Here is an 11786-nt window from a genome sequence, read left to right as displayed (position 1 = left end):
GAGATCTTCTAAAATTCTGTGTGTGCGTTTTCACAACACCAAACACTGCCTGAAAATTCCTTGCAGAGAGAATGTACCATAGAATTAATCTTTCTGCAGGTGACACAAGGCACAGAGTGGAATGTTTTAACAAATGTTTTATTTAAAGACAGGCTTGGAGAGTCTGTGGGAGTAATTGCCAGTTTGTCAGCTGAATCATTTTAGCCTTTGAAAGAGCTTTTTATCATTATATTAGATGATTCCTGATGTCAGTCCAGAGTGTTTTACTGGATAAACGAACCCCAATGTCACTGTGCTCCATTAGTATACATTAAAATTGCAGATTGGGGCTTGCTGTACAATGTCGCCGCATCATTCCCAAATGAATCCCCATGCTTTTTAAGGCTGGGCAACTGAAACCTCATGTTGCTTTGGCTAAATAAATATCATTTGTCATCTGACGTACATTGGATGTTGCTTACACTAAAATGAATGAAACATTTGCACAAATGCATTTGTACACAGATATGCTTGAGGATTTTTGTCTTGGCAAATTCCAGCCTGATCTGACCTTCTGGACCAATGCATGGATCAGGTTAGTCATCCATGAGCTTTCACCCTTCCTAAACTTTTCTATGCAATTTTCTTTGAAAAATGCAAAAAAAATGTATGTTTGTTTGTGTTTTAGAGAAAAATGTTTAGAACTGTTTAACATGTATTTAGAAATCTGTATTTTAAAAGGGAAAACATTCAAAAATTGGTATTTAAATATATATCTGAATGTGACTTTTTTACAGATTTTTTTTTTTAAAGAGGAGGGTTCCTTGGCATCTACTTGTGCTGGTAAATCTTTGTTAACATTTCAAATGTCTGCTTTACATAAAAGAAAGAAAAAGCCATTGAAACTCTCTGCTGCCTCCTATCATATGCAAAGTTCTCCATCTCCTGAAAATGTATAGAATTTGTATCCCCTTTCCCACTTTCCATAGAAGAGGATGAAAGCTGCCTCTCTTTATAGGACACAAAGGTTGCAAGTTTGATCCCCATATGGGACAGCTGTGTATTCCTGCACTGCAGGGTGTTGGACTAGATTATCCTCAGGGTCCCTTCCAACTCTACAATTCTATGGTATCTATGGCCTCACTAGGGCCCCATCTGATCTATGCATTTAAAACACTGATGCCACTTTAAAGAGTCACGACTTCCCCCAAAGGATCCCAAGAACTGTAGTTTGCTAAGGCTACAGAGAGAGCCCTATTCCTTCTCAGAGAGCTGCAATTTGCAGTTTGGTTGTGGCTTTGTGGGTTAAATCACAGAGCCTAGGACTTGCTGATCAGAAGGTTGGCAGTTTGAATCCCTGTGACGGGGTGAGCTCCCGTTGCTCGGTCCCTGCTCCTGCCCACCTAGCAGTTCAAAAGCACGTCAAAGTGCAAGTAGATAAATAGGTACTGCTCTGGCGGGAAGGTAAATGGCGTTTCCGTGCACTGCTCTGGTTCTCCAGAAGCGGCTTAGTCATGCTGGCCACATGACCCGGAAGCTGTACACCGGCTCCCTCGGCCAATAAAGCGAGATGAGCGCTACAACTCCAGAGTTGGCCACGACTGGACCTAATGGTCAGGGGTCCCTTTAAAGGTAAAGGTACCCCTGCCCGTACGGGCCAGTCTTGACAGACTCTGGGGTTGTGCGCCCATCTCACTCAAGAGGCCAGGGGCCAGCGCTGTCCGGAGACACTTCCGGGTCATGTGGCCAGCGTGACAAAGCTGCATCTGGCAAGCCAGAGCCGCACACGGAAACGCCGTTTATCTTCCCGCTGGTGAGCGGTCCCTATTTATCTACTTGCACCCGGAGGTGCTTTCGAACTGCTAGGTTGGCAGGCGCTGGGGCCGAGCAGCGGGAGCGCACCCCGCCGCAGGGATTCGAACCGCCGACCTTTCGATCGGCAAGTCCTAGGCGCTGAGGCTTTAACCCACAGCGCCACCTGCGTCCCCCAGGGGTCCCTTTACCTTTACCTAAACAGTCAATGCCCCCTCTGGGAATTGTAATTTCTTGAAGGAATAGGGGTCTCCTAACAAATCTCAGCACGCTTAACAAACTACAGCCCCCAGAATTATTATTTTTTTTGGTGGGGGAGCCATGACTGTTAAATATGCTGCTTTAAATATATGCCACAGATAGGACCTAGAACTGGGGAGAAATGGAGATTAAACAAAAATTGTGGAATTGATTGAATAATTTGAGGAGAATTTAAAAAAAAAAACAAAAAAAAAACAGTCCATCTCCCAACTTTGTTTCTCCAGGTAATTTTATTAATTCTTCAGCATATGAACTCCATTGAATTCAGTGGGCCTACTTCTGCTTATACATGCAAAAACACCCAATACCTCCTCCCAAAAGAAGCTTCTTTCTTGGCAGGTATGTTGCAAGACATTCTTAGAAAAAAAAAGAGAAAGAAATCCAAACATAAAGAAGTTTGCCCTAGTAGTTCAGAGTTAAAAATAGGGTTGCAAAGAATAGCACACTGTGACTTTGTATTTCTAACAAGCCTACTTCAATCACTACCCTTTCTTTATAGGGATATTCAACACTATACCTCTTAAATAAAATGAGTTGCTGGATGGATGGTCTGCCCACTCTGTAACAGTGTGTATTTTTCTGCAGATATTCAACTGCTGTCTACTAGAATGGTGAACTGGCATTTGTAGCAAAGGAGGCAGTTGTGTTTTTTAATCCTGGTAGCCATTTTGAATGCCCCAAAATTGAAAGAATGGCAGCTCCAATTCTCTTCACCCCAAAAAAGGATTTCACCTCATTGCCCAAGTATAGGTGAAATGAAACAACTGATTTTGAAAGGGTGCTTTCCAATTCTGTACAGTCTTAGGCACCACAAATGTAGAGTGGGTCCAGAGATCTACATTGTTTGCTTGTTAGGCATTCATTTCTGTTAAGTATTTAGACAAGCAAAATTAGAGCTTCATTGCCAGTAAGAAGAGTTGCATAAACAAACTTAATCAATCTAGCATTCCCTCTGCTTCACAATATTCTTTTCTTAAATAAGCCACTTCACTTGCTTGCTTGCTTGATTTATTTATTTATTTATTGTATTTCAAATTTATTTTTCAATCTTTTGATTTTTCTTATCTTCAATTTTCAATTCTTTCAATTTCTTGATTTTTTTATATATATATATATATATATATATATATATATATATATATATATATATTTCTTGATTTTTTATTTTTTATTTCTTGATTTTTTGATTACAAAATCCAAAAATCAAGAAAGCAAAAACCGAGAAAGCAAAAAACAAAAAAATATAAAAAGGAAACTAAATAAATAAATAAATAAATAAATAAAATCACCTGCTTTTTTTTTTTAAAAAAGATAGGAATAAATTGCTTCCAAGTATATGTGTCATAACATGAGCTAGTCTTTCCTTTTTATCTAGTTGTTTACAAAATTGAAAGTAGGCATTTTGTTGGTCAATTTGTTCAGACATGATTGTGTCTGAATGACCAGTCTCTGTAATAATATACACTATACAAATCAGTATGATTTCTCCATCCCTTTTATTTCAAGAGCCGTCAGTCTTAAGAGATGAATGAATGCATCATTCATTATTTCATCTGTTAGCACTTTGTACCACGCCCAGTGCAACTGAGATCTTTGTGGAGGAAACGTTAGAGTCCCTATCAAGAGCAGGTGATCTCCCAGCCATCTGGTCTAGGGAACCACCCACTAACAGTGCCCCAGTCTTATCGGGATTGAGCTTCAGTTTGTTGGCTCTCATCCAGTCCATTAGCAAGGCAAGACCCTGGTCCAACACATCCACCGCCACACCAGCAGATGTAAAGGAGATGTAGAGCTGTGTGTCATCAGCATACTGCTGACAACGTGCTCCAAACCTCCAGAAAACCCCACCCAGTGGTTTCATGTAGATGTTAAACAACATGGGGGGTAGGATTGAGCCCTGCAGAAACCCCACATTGAAGGTTCCACAGGGCTGAAAAGCATTCCCCAAGTAACACCCTCTGGGAACAACCATCTAAGTAGGACTGGAACCACTGCAAAGCGGTGCCACCCAGCCCCAGTTCAGAGTCACTCAAGAAGGATACCATGGTTGGTGGTATTGAAAGCTGCTGAGAGGTTGAGAGCAATTAACAGGGACATGTTTCCCTTGTGTCTCTCTCTTGACAAAGATCATCATACAGGGCAGTTTCTGTGCCAAAACCAGGCCTAAACCCCGTTCCAGGAAATCAGTTTCTTCCAAAAGTGCCCGGATCTGGTCTGCGACCACTCACTCCAGAACCTTGCCCAGGAAAGGGGGATAAGCAACTGGCTGGTAGTTAGTTAGGTTTTCTGAATCCAGGGAAGGTTTCTTAAGGAGTGGTTTTACCACTGCCTCCTTCATACAGGCAGGGACCGCCCCCTCTTGTAAAGATGTTAACAATTGCACCCCTTATTCTGAATCAAGATCAAGGCCTCCACAAAACCCAGGGCTGGGTTAACCATTAAGCAAAATAAGCACATTCCTAGGACATCAAGGGAGGGGGGCACCACAGAATTTTCTATTACCAGATTTTTAACTTTAATGGTCACAAATTGATCAACTGGGTGTTCATTTGCACAGCTGAAGTACATTAAAATTCCAGCAGAACAACTATGCAACAAGGGAGGCTGGATGCATCAACTCTACTAAGTATAGAAGCATATTATGTAGGATAAGTTCTGATCAAATACCTTGCAATTAGAAAAAGTAGGAGAGTTTTTTCAGATATAAATAAAGTGAAAATATGCAAAGATAAACATTATTTGGAATTTTACTCTAGGTTTTACTTCATTTTGAAAAGCACAATTTTATTTTACCGTTTATTATTATTGTTTGGGGCCATCAAAACCTTTTAAGTACTTAGGGCCTCGAAAGGTCTTAATCCAGCCCTAACAAAACCACATCTTTCTGCCACTCTGTTGATTCTGTGCTTTTGTGTACCATATAATGTACCATTCAGCAAGGCAAAGCATCTGGCTTCAGTTCAGGTGGCAGAATGGATGGAGATTGCAGATACGGATGGCTGAGTAGTCCAGCAAGACTTTTTAAGCATGTCCAGCTTGGGGAGGAGGGAGATCTTGGTGCTCTTCTTCAGGCCAGCACTGCCTGGGGTTTCCCTGCTACAGCATCCCACCCCACCACAGCCTGTAAGATATTGAAGCAAGGCCCTGCTTAGGAACCATTGCTCTAATGTTTGGCTTGCAGAGCTAATTAGGGCTCGTGAGATCTCCCTGAAATCTTGGAAGATCTCTCAGACTCCATGCAATCTCACAAAATTTCAGCAAAATCCAGCGAGATGTTGGCATAAATCAGTGCTGATCCTGGTGCTGCTTCTCTGCCAGTGTCAGAGGTGGTGGTGTGGTGCCCACATGGTTGCCTCTTTGGGCATCTCTACCCCTGAAGTGGCTGCTTCATCCCATCTCATGAGCAGGCTGACTCTAGACCCAATCAATATATACTGTACAGGGAACCATTGTCCATTTTAAGAACCAAATGAAATCTGATTCTTTTCCTTCACTGGTTGGATTTTTGAGGCTTGTCTACAAAATTCTGCAAGTAGGAGAAGTATGAAATATGCAAAGGTAGAGGTAGCCTTGACATACTTTTTCCATTATCCATTCTTTTTGGCGACAGGTAAACTGAAAAGGGAAAAAGCTGAAGAATGCCAAAGTACCTCTGGCCAATAGGAAAATGGAAGCCATTGGAGTTTTTTTCCCCCAGAGTTCTTTTCATTAAAAAATGAAGCCTGTTTTCATATGATGTCTTTTCATATGAGTAAAATGATATCTGTGAAAGAAAGTACCGTAGAAAATATTACAGTAGCATTTAGGGTACACCTTGTTGAATCAATCCCATTTCTCTTTTATTAAACTGCTGAGAATAATATTCCAGCAACCAATTCTGGTAGTAGTACAATATCATTGTAATATTACTGTCACACTCACCATTTTATTTGATTTTGTCCCTTCCTGTACTGGTACTTATCTTTGCATGGTTCCCACATGAAGAGGCTTTCCCTCCTGGTATAACAGCTTAGCATTTTAATTTTCCTTCACTAATAAATGCTGAATTTGCAGACTTGTTTCCTAATAAATTTGCTAAATAATGCTTAACAAAAAAAATGCAAAGCAGCCAGACTCTAGGATAAGGGATGACAAGTGAGACCTGCAGCAAAATCATGCAGTGTATCCTCGCTTCCTAACAGCAGTGCTACAGTTCAAGGTTTTCAGCTAAGTTTCCCTCAGAGAAGACTCAGTTAAATTACTCAACCTATCCTAGGCCCCATCTGCACTAGACATTTAAAGCAGTATCGTTACTACTTTAAACAGTCACAGCTTCCTCCAAAGAATCCTAGAAATTGTAGTCTGTTAAGGGTGCTGAGAGTTGGTAGGAGATCTCTATTCCCTTCCCAGAGTTAAAATTCCCAGAGTTCCCTGGTTAGAGGTACACTCTGCGAGTTGTAGCTGTCGTAGGTGAATAGGAGCAGCCTTCTACAACCTTAGAACATTAAGAAAAGCTCTGCTGAATCAGTCAAGAATCCACCTAGTCCAGCATCTTGTTCTCATTGTAGCCAACCAGATGCCTATTATATGTGTGCAACAGCAAACACCAGACTTGTAATTCCCAGCTCCTGGCCTTCAGAGGCACACTGTTTTCAATAGGGAAAGTAGACCATAACCATTATGGCTAGAAGCCATTATTATCCTCCATGAATTTGTCCGATCCTATTTCATTTCACTAAATGAACCCCAGCCACCATGGCCAATAGTCAGGGTTAAGTACCTAAGAAGAGCCTGCTGGGTGAGGCTACTGGCCCATCTAAGCTTGGATCCTATTCTCACAGTTGGTAACCAGATGCCCATGGGGAGCGCAGAAGGAGGAGCTGAATGCAACAGCATTAGTCTTTCCTGCAGTTTTCAGCAATTGATCATCAGAAACATACTGCCTCAGGCAGCGGTGGTAGAACATAATGATCAAGATGAGTAGCTGTTAGATAATGGAAGTCCTAGTCTAAACATCAGGAGGACACCAGGTTAGAAAAGGCTGCAATAGAGTGTGTGTATTCTTCCAAACAGATGGCGGTGTTTATAGCTGCTTATCACTTAATATTTATTTATTTTCCCCGCCCGAGAAGCGAAGCATGAACCGTAGAGGAGTGTGCAAGAAGCCAACCAGATCTATGGAGCTGCACACAGCCAAGTGTCTCAAAATATATTATTGAGCTCAAGCAGCCAAACAATTTGGCAAGCTATTCAGCTAAAGCAGGGAGTTCCGGCTCACTGCCTCTCCCCCCACCCTCCGCTTGCTGCTCAAAGAGGCAGTATGGAAAGCATCACCTGTAAACTGCAAGTGGTGATGTCCGTGCGTAGAGATGCATTCAAAACAGGCAGAAGCATTATACTGAACTTGAAGTGAGATTGGCAATTGACAGTCCTTTTGCGGTGCTCTGCTTCCTTCCTCTGGCTGTCAGGGCGTGATAATGAAGTAAGCTCTGCAACACTGCATAGCAAGACAGCAGCATGCAGTTTCATTTAAGAAGTACATCTATGGCAGACCCTGTAGGATATCACAGCTTTACAGCTCCACAGGTTATAAGAAAAACAAAGAAAGGAAGGGGGGGGATGCAGTAAAGCCATGGAGGCTGATCCATTAGGTCAAATGGGGACTGCCTAACCACCCCCAGTGTGCTCTCAGCCAGCCACCACTTGCCTGCCATCTTATTTGCAGTCAACTCAGAAGGTGGTTCCGCCTGTCATTTGCTTTTGATCCACCTACCATTGGCCTCCCTGCCTTGCACCCTACTAGTTCCAATAGGCAACACTCAGCACTGCCGCTGTCGACATATACCTCCTTTGTTGTGTCACTCAAGAGCCACAACATCATCTCTATTCTTTCTATGCAAAAGGAAGAAATCTGATTTTACAGACTAGGCAGAGATATGAACCAAACTTTATGTGAAAAAGCCATTCCAGGCGGGGAGCATGCTGGGTGGGGAGCAGGCTGGCACAGTGAGCAGTTCAGTTGCTAGACTAAACTCTAACCACATAAATTAACCCATTGGCCTGATGACTTGGGAATTCAGCAATGGATATATAAAATGCTTGCCCCAGCATGGGCAATACAGAGTATTTTTGGCCCCCAAACTTTCCTCTTCACTCTGGCATGTGACAGTATGTGATGGTGTCTTGTCGCTGATCAGCGGTCTTTGTTTTTGGTCAACTGTAGATTCATCTAGTCTTGATTCTGTTGCTTTTCTTTATGGGGTAAGTGCTTTTATTATATGGCTTCACTGTTTTTTTATTGGGTTGTATCCCACTAAGTTATACTGAGACCAGACCCATTTAAATTAATGTGCCCAAGTTAGTCATGCCTATGATTTTCAATGGGTCTGCTCTGAGTAAGACTAGCTTTGTATGCAGCCCATTGTTTGGTTTTAAATTTTGTATTTCTATAAACTTCTGCATTTGTAGGAATTTGATCGAGTGTCGCAGTGCCTGTACTTTGGAACTCCCTGCCTATTGAGGCACCTTCACTACCCTTTCTGGTGACTGTTAAAAACATTCTTTCTAAGCATCTGGGCAAGCAAGCTGTAAGAAGGTCATCTTAATCTGTTTTAGTATTTCAACACTGATATGTTGTAAAGTATAGTTGTGAATTCTTTCTCCATTTTATTGCTTTATTTTTTTGTGATCTACTTTGAGATTTATTTGTGTGTTTTTTTACAATCAAGTGGTGGATAATATTTTACAGGCTCACAAGGCAGTTCACAATATAAAAATGCAAAAATACATAACATAGTAACAAACCAAAACACTAATTCCCATAGTGTTATTATTTTTTATTATTAATATTATGAAGTAAATTGTGTGTGTGTGTGTGTGTGTGTGCCCACCCTTGTGTCATTTTTTAGAACGGTGACTAAGAAATGTATAATAATAATAATAATAGCAGTCGCCAGGAAAATATATCAAGAGCAACTGTTGGATTAATTTAATACAGACAGACTTCACAGTGAGGTTTCTGAATAGCACAGACCCATTTTGCTCTAGTGTAGAACTAGATAATAGGCTTGCATTTCTAAACACTTTCTGTTTGTCCAAAAATCAATGCCTACCTGATTAATTGGGGTCTTAATGATATTTTTTCCCCTATCAGTGTGCTTCTTTGATTACAGGGAGAGATGAAATGAGTTGGAGTCAAGTATCAGTCAAATAATTGGGCAATTGCAGGGAGAAACAAAAGATGGAACACAGTTTTGCAATCCTTAACCATTTGCTATATTTGATACTTGATGGCTCTCTGCTTAGTAAAGATCATACGCTGATAGGAAACTGATGTCCTTTAACAGCTTTTATTGAATTATAAAAAAAACCCAAATACTTTTCTCACTGCTGACATCTATTTTTTCCTTTAATATTATTAAACATTGGATCTGATTAAGAACACAGGAAGCTGAGCTGCCTTATATTGATTCAAGCCATGTAGCTCAGTATTGTCCACACTGACTTGCAGCAGCTCTCTGTAACTTCAGGACCAGGTCCTTCTCGAGTCTACCGGACATGTTAGGGATTGAAGTAGGGACTTTTTCTGCATGCAAAGCAGGTATTCTCCATCCCCACGTGGATAACTCTGGAGCTTAAGCAGACCAAACCTCTGGCCTGAAGGTAAGCACTTCTCTTCCATTTCACAGACTCTTTCCTAGGCACTTCCTGCACCACTGGACTAGTAATGTACAGTGTGAGGCACATCACAGCCCAGGAGAAGGGTTGTGAGAGTTTGGATTCTGGCACTGCATGTCTTGGTGGTCAAGTTCTTATGAGGGCTCCTGTTTGACAGCCTCATGTGCAGTAGTCTTTTGATCTCCAGCAGTCAGTGAGATGCTCCTCCAGCAGTCAGTTCAGAGCCCTGAGTTTGGTCTGTTTTCATAGCTGCTGTGGATTCAGGAATCATGACAATGCTTTTTACCTTGGCCATTTTACCCACTATTCTCCACTCTGAGTTGCAGTGGCATGCAGTAGTGCTGAACACAGGTCACCTAATCCTTTTGAACTGGAGAGCTATCCATGGTCCTGAAGCCTCTAACTTGTCCTGCCACTTTCTCTGTGGGTTCTGGCTTTGAACCAGAACTCAACTCGTATGTTCCTACCTGCACTTTACTACTGAACTAGGACTCGTTCCCAAATTTATCCAGAAGGTTTATTTAGTGCAAGGTTTTATACACCATAAAATTGGTGGCATGACCTAGCTAGATCTTGCGACCAGTTTTTGTGTGGTACAGATCTCTCACTGGTGAACCGACTTGGATAAATTAGGGGGAAAGATTAATTTGCTCACTTCAGTTAAACATGTTATCTAAATGGTATGTGCTTGTCTCTTCTTTTTTATTTTATTTTTCTAGGCTATTCAAAACAACTAAGGAAGTGTTGTGAAGGATAAAAGAGTGGAGGAAAAAACACACTTTGAAGGTTTTAAATTAAACATTTTTGTATTATTATTCTTTTTAAAAAACCACCTTAATGGTGGGATTAAGATGCAAATGAAAAGAAAAGAGAATGCCAGTCAGAAAACATGAAATCACTTCTTTCCTTTGACCCATTCATAAGCCATAAGCAGCCAAGTTAACAGATTAATTATTTCAATATACCTATTTAAATGTCACCATACTGTAATTAATTTTGAACATCACCACAGAAACACAGCAAATATTATTGGGAGGGGAGACTTTTTATCTTGGTTTTGGGGGGGATGTTGTAATGTTGTAATGCATTAATTAGTTCTTTGAATGAGTGACAGCCAGAGCAGTCTTGAACAAAGTTGTCGCCAAAAAGGTCTGTTCCTGTCAGTTCTCTTACAAGTAGATCTTTTTTCTTGTGAACTACATCTGCACCCCTCCCCTCACCTGTTCTTTTCAAACATAGCTAGGAAAATTTTGTGACATGGCTTTTAGGAAAAAATAGATTTTGTGGGAGTAAAACCTTTTAAGGATGTGGCCTTTCTCCCTCTTTATTCTTTTAAGAGAGACTGACAAAATTCATTTGATGTATTCCAAAGCAGGGGAAACCAATGTGGTGCTCTCCAACGTAGTTGGATTATTGTTTCATCATCCCCAGCCAGCATAGTCTATGATAAGTGAGGATGGGACTTAAGGTCCATCTCACCATGTTGGCTACTCCTGTTCTAAAGTTCTGCAGACTAAGGCATATGGAGCTTGCATCTCTGTTTTCTTCTCATGATCACATATAAGAGTGAAAGCATTCCTCCAAGTTGGGTGGGATTCCTTGGGGAATGCCTGCAGTTCAGTGGCAGAGCACAAACTGCTCACCAATGGTCCCAAGCTCAATCCCATCATCTTCAGGTATGCTAGGGAAGACACATGTCTGAAAACCTGGAGAGATGCTGCCAGGCAGGGGAGACAGTGCTGAGCTAAATGGACCAATGATCTGACCAAGCAAGATTCTTTTGCTCCTTCTTGCAATGTAGCTCCTCCTTGTCTGCCTTGACTCAGTAGTAGAGCCACCTCCAGAAAACTTATACATCTAGCACTGGTCTTATCACTTGGGAACACTAGGTGGCTGTCACAGGCAATGCTTCCTCCTGGGGGTGGGATACCTGTATACCTGAAGGAGCATCTCCACCCCCATCGTTCATCCCAAACACTGAGATCGAGCACCAAAGGCTTTCTGTTGATCCCCTCACTGTGGTAGAAACCATCATAGGGAGACAGTGTAGAAAAAAATGTGTATCTGTCTCTCATAAC

At 41.4% G+C, this 11786-nt stretch overlaps 1 long non-coding RNA gene across 1 annotated transcript; it reads left to right on the top strand.

Moving 5' to 3' along the window:
* Positions 1–260: 260 nt before the first annotated feature.
* On the top strand, positions 261–10595 carry LOC310836137. The gene is made up of 4 exons (XR_014559880.1): positions 261–574; positions 8500–8618; positions 9561–9693; positions 10428–10595. It is a non-coding gene; the product is annotated as an uncharacterized lncRNA (long non-coding RNA).
* The last annotated feature ends 1191 nt before the right edge of the window (positions 10596–11786 follow it).

The sequence above is a fragment of the Podarcis gaigeae genome, assembly GCF_964106915.1.
Source record: "Podarcis gaigeae genome assembly, chromosome: Z".
Lineage (NCBI taxonomy): Eukaryota > Metazoa > Chordata > Lepidosauria > Squamata > Lacertidae > Podarcis > Podarcis gaigeae.
Note: the sequence above shows the minus strand (reverse complement) of the source record. Positions and strands in the feature narration are given on the sequence as shown.